This window comes from Papaver somniferum, chromosome 3, assembly GCF_003573695.1.
Source record: "Papaver somniferum cultivar HN1 chromosome 3, ASM357369v1, whole genome shotgun sequence".
Classification (NCBI taxonomy): domain Eukaryota; kingdom Viridiplantae; phylum Streptophyta; class Magnoliopsida; order Ranunculales; family Papaveraceae; genus Papaver; species Papaver somniferum.
In genome coordinates this window covers 170,582,839-170,590,322 of record NC_039360.1, presented here as the reverse complement: position 1 = coordinate 170,590,322, position 7,484 = coordinate 170,582,839, and the positions used below count along the sequence as shown (strand labels likewise).

The following is a 7,484-nucleotide window of genomic DNA, read 5'->3' as shown; positions in this document are numbered from 1 at the left end:
TTTATCTCTCTTACATATTTCTCGAAATATGTATTGGCAAGCTTTCGCTTCGACCAAGTTCATCTTATATCATGTGAAAATTGTCGAGTAACATCTTACATGGTTTGTGTGATACAATCATTTGGTGTCGTCTTGGAATGTTTTTTTATAATTATTTCAATAATTTGAAAATTGCTTTGATGTTAATAGTGTGTGAAAACGGCTATTTTCATCCTCTAAGAAAGTTTCAATGATTGAAATAAGAGTTTAGAACACTTAACCATTATTGGATATGTCATGTTGTGCACTCTTGCAAATATGTAATCCACGACCGGGAACCCTAGTACGCGCACCCGTTTGCGTACCTGTTGGTTTGAGAAATTGGGGAACCTAAGTATGCATACCCGTTTGCGTACTGGCGTACAAGTTCATGTCCGAGAATTTCTGCTGGGATTGAAAGTTCGCGTACCCGTTTGCGTATTGGCGAAACCCAATCTTAGTTCGGGTATTTCAAGTATGCGTACCCGTTTGCATACTTGAAGGTTCAAGTTCTAAAATCGTGGCTATAATGTGTTCTTGCAAAAAAAAAACGTACATTTATATACTAAGGAATGCAATCTTGCAAACCGTGGCTATAACGTTCATGATTGATTCGAGTGAATCAAACCGATTTTGCTTCAATTGTGTTCTTCTATAATTCTATGAGAATATAGCAATTGAACAACTCTTTAACTAGTTTCATTTGAGTCATTTGAACTAGTTATGGTTAAGATAAATAAGGTCGATATGAGAGTAATCATGTGGCTAACCTCGGTTAACTATTTCTGAACCAACATAGTGTACACGTTTAGGTACGGTTACATAAACCTAAATGAGGGTACATTTCATTTGTGTGTAACAAGCTAAGTTCGATCTAACGGTTGATAGATATTAACTTGGTTGAATCAGGTTTTTCATCTAACGGTGAATATTGAATGCTTTGTTACCAAGGTAACTTGGATTGCAAATCCTGATTTGAAAACTATATAAAAGAGAACTCTAGCAACTGGGAAAACTAATCTCCACACCTCCTATGTATTACTAGTTTCATAAACTAGAGTCGATTCTCCTTTAACCTTAGGTTTCTATCGAGACCATGTAGGTTAACGACTTCAAAGACTTCATTGGGATTGTGAATCCAGACCCAACTATTTTCTTTGTAGTTGTGCGTTCTGATCTTGCTCGATTCTATTGTATTAAGTTCAATTGAAATAATTGACTCGAGATTAATTTCTCCGATAGGCAAGATAAAAGTAATCACAAACATTTTCGTCTCATCATTTATGATTCCACAATATCTTGTTTCGCTAGTCGATTAAGATTATTGTGAGGTGATTGATAATACTAGGATGTTCTTCGGGAATATAAGTCTGGTTTATCAATTGGTTCCTGTTCACCTTGATTTATCAAAAGACGGAACAAAACTCTTGGGTGTTTCTGCGGGAGACAAATTTATTCAATCCATAGACTTTTCTGCGTGAGACATATTTATGTATCAAGTCTTCGACTTTGGGTCGTAGCAACTCTTGGTTGTGGGTGAGACCAATTAAGGGCATCAAGTGCGTAGTATCCTGCTGGGATCAGAGATGTAAGGAACGTGACTGAACCTTGAATCAGTGTGAAATTGATTAGGGTTCAACTACAGTCCAGTCCGAAGTTAATTGGTAGTAGGCTAGAGTCTGTAGCGGCTTAATATAGTGTGGTGTTCAATATGGACTAGGTCCCGAGGTTTTTCTGCATTTGCGGTTTCCTCGTTAACAAAACTTCTGGTGTCTGTGTTATTTCTTTTCCGCATCATATTTTGTTATATAATTGAAATATCACAGGTTGTGCGTTAAGTTCAATCAATTAGAATATCCGACCTTGGGTTGTTGATTTAAATTGATTTACACTTGAACATTGGTCTTTGGTACCGGTCAAGTTACTCCTCTTATATTCAATCGGGCTCGCAGATTTCTATTTTCTGATTGCGGATTGAATTAGGAGTTAGAGATATTAAACTCTTTGATATACTTTTCTCTAGATTGAGTTTGACTGTCTAGTTGATTCTCTAGAAAGTATATTGGAGTAAGTCCTCTCAGATTTCCAAATGAATTGTTGGGTATGGTTGTTAGACCCCCGCATTTTCAATTGGTATCAGAGCAAGCAAATACGTTAAAGACCTTATAAGTCTGTGTTTGTAGAGATCTGAGGATGGAAGATATTGTCTCTGATAAATGCATCACCAGAAATAAAAATTATGTTTCTTTGAAGTCTATTAAAGACAAATATTTTCAATCTCAAATATAGATGAACCCAGTGTTTTAAGGAAACATACGTGCATTGACAAGTGTTACCCTGACAACCTTACTGACGAGTCTGACTCTGAAATTGAAAGGAACGCAGCCATAGAGAGTGCAGTGATTCTAAAACTTATTAGAATCCAGGCTGATGATGTCAACCGATTGAAACACAAACTCAATGTCCTTGTTGGTATGGTAAATGAGTGTGTCTCTCGTCTAAAGGTTCTTCAAGAGGAGGAAAAACTCAAAAAGGATGCGTTGGAAATTGAACACCTTTTAAGTAAACTCTCCTTTCAAGAGTGTTCCAAAGAGTCCACCATACCAATTTCTTCTGATTTAACTGTAATAGAATCAGTTTTAAAAGTAAAACCAAAATCCCTCCCTGTTGAGAATGATGTGCATTTGTCCTCCTCTAATCAAGGAATATCCACATCACATGCAAGGAAGAAGTCTCCCAACAATAGTGTTGAATCTGTTCCTTCTAATCACTCATGTGATCAGAAAGTATATCTCTTTTGTAAAACAAAAGATCATGTCGAACAAAAGAAGAAATCTAGGTTGAATGACAATTCTATCATTCGTCTTCAACACACCTTAGATTTAATTCTTAAAGGTGTAACTGACATTCATATGTCTAAACCGATTGGTTTTAGTACTCACCCTGTGTACTCTATGATGTAGTTTCACAGTGATAAGTAGGGAATTCGTTTCTCGGACTCGGGAAGATATTGATTTTAGACTTAATAAAAGAAAATATTAAAACTACCAAAAATATGCAAAAGAAGGCAACAAGATTAAGAGTTACTAGGACTCAGGATTCCACCAAACTCATGTTCTTATGGTTCAATTATTAACTCTTTGACAATTATAGCTCCAAAAATAATAACTATCGACTCTAAATCTTTGTCAAGGTAAATTTTATAAAACATTAATTGTAAATGGTAAGCATGGGTTATCAAAACACCTAAGCTAAGCATAACCCATCAAACTAAATCACAACTAGTTAATTTAAAATCATAATTCAAATTATATTAATGCAAAAGTTATAAAAGAATTTAATAAAATTACCATACTGTTGAGAATTGGCTTCCTCCGTCATCCCAGTGATGGGGTTTAGCTCCTCATATTTTTCACACGCTCAAAAGAATTTTTCATTGCACAAAAGTGCTTACAAGAGGTGAAAATAAAGAAGAAGAATAAAAACACAAAACTGTAACTTTTACAAGTATTGCAGAGCAACTGTTACAATGAGATTCACTGTAGCAAGAACGACAGTTCTGTTTTGCAGCAGATTTAGCGACTGTCTTTTGCAGGCTTATGTTCTTCGTGTTCTTGAGTTTCAGTAGCAGCAGAAACCTTTCCTGTGATCTCTTATTTCTTCTCTTCAGCACTCTGTTCTTTCCCTAAACTCTCGATAGCCTTTCTATGGTATCCCAACACCTCTTTTGTACTCAACACCCGCATAAAATCACCCCCAGTAAATGTTAAAAATCCTTTGCTGTAAATTATCATCTCAGAAATATTTTCTTCCCTTTTATTTCTCTGATTTTGATTCTCACGCTTCTTCTACATCTCAGAGCCATCCAACTCATCTCGTTCACGTCACATATGACGTCAAATGCTTCATCCACATCCAAACACGCGCAAATCATTGCTGCAATTCATGTATCTCGTGAAGAACTCAAGTTCCCTGTGTGCTTCAAAACCCGTCAATACATCCCAATCCTTTCAAACCTGAAGGACTTACCAGTCCTTTTTAGCTCAAACAATTCAATTCCAATCAATTCCAACGATTGAATCCCCAAAAACACGTCCAATATCAAATCCCTAATTCTGCCTGAATATAAACCGGAGAATGATGTTCTCTCAATTGGTGATTATCCAGCCAATTTTAAATGAATCTAAGACCATTACCAGTTTTGTTTAGTCGTTTAGAGTAAACCCAATTAATTTCAGCGCTTTAGTCTCCCTCTAACAACTCCAATTCTCAAACCCTAATCCTGGTCAATGAAACTCAATTTTCCCACCAAATTTCATAAATTCAAAGGTTGAAGATGACCCCCCTTATCCAGTTCCGGTGTCCCTTTAGCAATTCATGGGGTGCGAATAGAAATTTGTAGGGTACAAAGAGTAATTTTGGGCTATAAATAGTGAAAACTCCTGGTGCATTTATCAACTCCTCCGGGTGCCTTTAGTAGTTCCTCCCGCGGGTGCAGATAGCACTTTTTGAGCCAATTTCTCAGCAAAATCTTACTTTTCTAAAAATACCTACAAAGACATAAAATACCAAAATAAATAAAAAAATGGGTACTAAAAATATAGAAAACTGAGATCAAAAAAGACACAAAAATGCGTCTATCACTCTACCAGGAAAGTCAGTTCGAAGTGTTCTTCAAATGTTCAAGAACTCAGTACTTGTACACAAACGATTCACCCATGTGAATAAAATATGAGAACTTGTCAAAAAAATTTGACAACAAAGTCCTGTTCTTACTTTATTTTAAAGGCTTGTTGTGAAATTTTATTGATTTTAAAAATTTAAGAAGGCATGCAATCAACGATCAAGCTAGAAACCAGCAAAAAGATGATCTTCGTTGCCCAACTGATCATAATGGTATACCTGCAGCAAAAATAAGTTTGGGCATTAGAAGTTCAATAACAAAGTTCTAACAACATAGTCCTAAAAAATTCTTGACCAGTTCAACATCAGCACTAACGTGTCTGCGTTTCCAACAAACACAAGCACTACACTGATTCTTGCTGGTCCATAGGAGCTCGAGACTTGTTAAAATTGAAGGAAACGAAAATATACAAGTGCTTGTTGAAGGAAGCAAAAATTCGCAGCAAGACTACACAAATTCATAACCATAATACGTAAAAAGCACAAGTCATTTACTTCAAGCAAGGTGGATAATTGCAAATTGAATATTAGATCCATTGAGATTAAATAAAAGCTTACTACAAGCATGGAGGATGAAATAAGCTGGTGAGACAAGATTTATGTTCATCTTTCCATGTTTGGTGGCATACGTCTTGTGGGTAGAGGTCCTATAGGTTGTCCAATGTCATTGAATTCATTTGGCAGACAATTATCACCTACACAAAAAAATACAAAATCATTAAATCTTATAAGAAACATGGAATAACTAATATATTAAGGGAAGTAAAAGAAAACAACAACATTACTGATCATGCTTTTTTTTATTATTGCCTAGCTTCAGTATCACTATTTATCTGCAATAGAGCCTCATTCCACTGATTTGAACCTTCACTAGGAGAATATATACCCTCCGAAGACAGATAAGACTTATGCCCACTGCTTGAAAATGAACTGCCATGACTGTCTAAACCATTATGTGGAGACCTTCGTGTATCAACCAAAGGAGTCCAAATACTTGCACCTAGCCATAGTTATCTAATCAAAACATCCATTATAAGCAACAATAGAAAATGCAGCATTGCTTCTCAATATCATAATAAACCTACATATTAGAGATTTCTATATCACTAACAATATACATCTAAACAATACAATAATGGTTCTAAGCATCTTACAAAAGCCATATTAAGTAAAAACCTACACTCTAAACAATCAATTCGCATAAATATGCACATAGTCTTTTTGCATATGCAACCTGATCATAATCAATCATGCTGGAATAAAAAGGCACAACAATATAAATTAGGTTCCTTTATGCTGGGATCAAGAAGAACATCAAATGCAATAGTTAGAATCCCTTGAGATATTCATCCTAAGCTATCACAGATTCACTGTCATTCATAAAAACCAAAAAAAATCTGAATTCATATGCCATGACAAAAGAATCAGATATCTATATCATGGTGTTTATCAAAAGTCTTCGAATTGCAGTTTATTCAGCAAACATTTTAATCTAAAACTAATTACATACCCAAACATAAACATAAAATACTTGGTCCGAAATAACATGTAGATATTATTAATTAACAGTCTAGATTCATCTTAAACCTGAACACAAACACCATAGACTGATAATACAAACACAATTCCTTGAACACAACTACGTACATCAAAGTAGAAAATGAAGTTTCATTATAATCTTAAAAGCCAAATTCAACATAAAGAACACAGAAAAGATTCTAACTCAAATATAAAAGCAATTCGATTACACACCAAACAAAAATCAAAGAATAGTATGAAAACTAGATCTCAAGATTGAAATCCCTAAAACACAAATCAAACAAATATAGTTTCGTTTAACAGTTAACATATGAATAGAAACCCTTTTACATAATAAAAATAAAATATGAGAACTTCAGTAAAACCTACAAAATCCCTAATAACACCAATAAAATTGAATCGAAGTGACAGAGATGTTATACCTGAAGATAAATCCACTTGAAGGTCTTCTACATACAAAAACAAAACAAAAATTTAATTAAAACCCTAACATTCAAGAAATTAAGAAACAAAAATTATATTGTAAACCCACAGGTTTACCTGATGAAGATTGAAACCAGAAAAAAGAGGTTTTAAAGAAATCGTTTTTGGAAAAAAAAAATTGATAGATATGGAGAGAAATAATGGTTTGGAATTACTTGTTGGTTAGGGTTTGCTTTTATTTGATCATGGCGATTTTTTTCTTTGATTTTTTTTCTCTAAATTGGAGCTCTGAACTAGGGAGGAGAATTGCAACAAGGAAAAAGAGCAATGAAAATGGGTATAAAAGATAAGATAAGATCTCGTTAGAAACAAGGTCTCATCATCACCGCATAAACATATTCCAACTTACATCTAACCCTTGGTTCTAAATCTGGACTCTGGAGCTATATGAACTAGTTGCGCACACAATAGTTTTATTTTTTTGGTATTTGTGCCACGGTGGTTGATTTGCTTTATTAAGGATCCCTGATATTTACAAAATACCAGTAATATAACGACTGTGAAGGAAAAAGGTTTAATTTTTTTTTAAAAAACTACTTTTTCTCACAGCATGCATAATTATGCTGGTCCAGGGAAGTCGTTTTTGCAAAGCCCGGAAAGTGGTTAAAAACTGATTCTCCACTGGTGACAGACTTCCCAACACGTTTCAGTCAATAAGAACTTATGGTTTTTCTTCTTTCAAAAAGGGAGATAATGTTGTACATGAAGTGAAACAAGTACCAGAAGAAGGAAGCAAAAATGGAGGTATGAATGACAATCTA

At 34.6% G+C, this 7,484-nt stretch overlaps 1 long non-coding RNA gene across 9 annotated transcripts; it reads right to left on the bottom strand.

Moving 5' to 3' along the window:
• Window positions 1-3,690: 3,690 nt before the first annotated feature.
• Window positions 3,691-7,098, bottom strand: LOC113358008. 9 transcript variants are annotated; one of them, XR_003364095.1, is made up of 6 exons: window positions 6,781-7,098; window positions 6,663-6,689; window positions 5,487-5,715; window positions 5,260-5,396; window positions 4,668-4,920; window positions 3,691-4,568 (listed from the first exon to the last, which is right to left on the bottom strand). It is a non-coding gene; the product is annotated as an uncharacterized LOC113358008 (long non-coding RNA). The 9 variants fall into 9 exon arrangements; XR_003364097.1 differs by having other exon boundaries at window positions 5,482-5,715; window positions 6,663-6,686; XR_003364094.1 differs by having other exon boundaries at window positions 6,663-6,686.
• Window positions 7,099-7,484: the final 386 nt, after the last annotated feature.